Source organism: Ctenopharyngodon idella, chromosome 23, assembly GCF_019924925.1.
Source record: "Ctenopharyngodon idella isolate HZGC_01 chromosome 23, HZGC01, whole genome shotgun sequence".
NCBI classification, from domain to species: Eukaryota; Metazoa; Chordata; class Actinopteri; order Cypriniformes; family Xenocyprididae; genus Ctenopharyngodon; species Ctenopharyngodon idella.
The window spans coordinates 25,823,876-25,826,343 of NC_067242.1; the positions used below are offsets into that span (position 1 = coordinate 25,823,876).

Below are 2,468 nucleotides of genomic sequence, written 5' to 3' on the forward strand. Positions count from 1 at the left end.
TCAGAGACTTTTGCAGAGCATTTTCAGTGCGGATTTTGAAGCTGTTTGGAGGATTTCACAGAGGAGAAAGGACAGTTTTATTTAATTGTTCTTTTTCTTACTTTATAAGGAGTTTGGAGTTTCATTTAATATATTATTTTATTTCTTTTTTTTTCTTTCTTTTTGGGAGGAGTGTTTCTGAGGAGAGTTGTATCTTATTCTTTTTTTATATTGTATTTTGTATTGTTTTTTATTGCAGTTTGGAGGAGGATGTCGAAGGCTCACAGGGGTGAAAGAGGAGGTGAGTGCTTTAGTTTTTCATTTGTTTATGGTATGATGTTGTACAATGATTGACTAAATTAATGTGAAGAAACTTGTGCAAGGGAACCCATTTGATCCCCCGATTTTCCCAGCTAGGTGATCACATCTATTTGATTCCTTGCATATGAAATAAATTTTTCAATTTGAGTAACTATAGTACCAGTTTGTAATTGACCACTGACATTGATTATTGATTATTATTAAAACATTACTAACTATGTGATGTCTGAAATATTCCAGCCTCCAGATCCAGGAGAGCTGCTTCCTCTCAGACGGCCGGTCAGGAGGTTTGGAGACCCGGTTCTGATGACCGCCATCAGGATCCGCTGCCAGACCAGACCCGGACGCTGAGCCAGGAGCTACCTGGATATTTAACACCTCTTCCCTCTGAGTCTGTTTTTGTGTCCACAGGTCAGGATCACTGGAGGAGGAAGTGGCAGAGCAGCAGCCAGCAGAGCCCAGATGATGGACGTCCGTCCAATCCTTTTAAAAGACCTGCTACATGGTCTCGCAGAGGTCAGAATAAACTTTTATTAAAGGAGTTATGGCTCAGTTAATACATTAATTATTGATATTATTAAAAAAACAGTTTTTGATGTTTGAAACATTGCAGATTCTTCACCAGGCATCATGTCCACATCATCTTTGTCCCTCTCTGAGGACAATGTAAAGAGGCGGTTCTGTAGAGAGTCATTAAGCCTGAGCAGCAGAGGCTCATACAGCGTCTGTTGGAGGTGGAGTGGTGATGGATCGGAGAGCCCAAACGAACAGGGCAGTTGTGGCAACCGCTGTTTGTCCAGGTCTGACAGCCTGGAAGAGTGGATGAGCCCTCCGCTGCCAGGTCAAGTTCCTGTTGAGCCAACAGAGACTTCAAATGGCCGAACTGCCCAGGGTGCCATGGAGTCTTCTCCTGTGAACAAGAGCTCAACAGGTGAGATTAAATGAGGCTGGGCCGTGTAAAGTGTACAGGTCAATTGTACTTGCGCTGTCTGACACACACCCGAAACACCCGCTTCTCAGACAGCATACGATCCCGAAAACAATTCTGTTTTGCGACTTATTTCACGTGAATTGTCGAATAAACACAAAATTGTCAAAATGTCCTGGCGAGTATTACAGAGTCGGTTATGTCATTAATAAGACATTGCTATGTATTTATTAAAAGTTTTAAATATAAATATATATTAAATCTATTTTAAGATAAGGCCCATATGATCTTTGCCATTACCAGAACTGAGCCACATGTGCCAGAGTTCACCAAATGAAAGTTCTAATAGTTGATAGTTCTAATAGTTGTGTTTCTATCATTTTTCTTCATTTCAGAAAAACCTACCGAATGGAGGAAGAGGAAAAGATTTCGATCTTTCTTGAAGATGCTATGGAAGGCCATGAAGAGTCCTTTCAGCTGCTGTTGCCACAGTAGTGCTGTGGATGTCGTGGAGCCTTTTGTCCCTCCACCAGATCTGGAGCCGTCAGCTGATCCTGAGCCGTCACCTGATCACTCCAGAGTCAAGACAAATAATGGTGAATCAGTCATTATTTCTTCAACATTATTTAAACAGTATTGTTGTCTTGTTTTCCACTAAAAATATCTTAAGGCTTGTTTTCAGAGAATATTAATATTATTTTCTCGACACAACCAGCACTGATAATTTTAAAACAAAACAATTTTCTAGTGAGCTCATATTTTTCTGTTTGTTTTCAGAGTCCTTTGAGTCTCTCTTTAACGTGGGAGAGATGATTGGATCCGGAGGATTTGGCAGGGTGTACGAGGGGACACGCAATTTGATGGCAAAAAGGTAAATCTTACCGAATTGTAAAACATTTTGCTCTTGCATGCATCAAAACATATTGAAGACATTTAACAGATGGTTTAATACTTGGTGCAAGGTCAGCTGCTTGAATACTTTTACTGTTATTGAATCTCTTTTTTTTTTTTTTTTTTTTTTTTCAGGTTGCCATCAAGCGGATACGCAAGACTGCCAACAACCGTTATCTTGATATTGTAAGTTGGCCAAAATGTGCGTTTAGTTGTTTAAGTGCTGATTACTGTAGTTAATACACCTGTAGGAAGCATTAGGTGTGAATATAATAGACAAATAAGCCTAGAAGCGCCAATAACTTTGAGCTGAAAAGGCTCTGTTGAACACATCTACAAAGATCAACGA

General features: G+C 39.9%; 1 long non-coding RNA gene across 1 annotated transcript; it reads left to right on the top strand.

The window, feature by feature from the left end:
* Positions 1-1,231, top strand: LOC127506153 (uncharacterized). Its single transcript, XR_007927926.1, has 3 exons — positions 1-280; positions 541-816; positions 914-1,231. It is a non-coding gene; the product is annotated as an uncharacterized LOC127506153 (long non-coding RNA).
* The last annotated feature ends 1,237 nt before the right edge of the window (positions 1,232-2,468 follow it).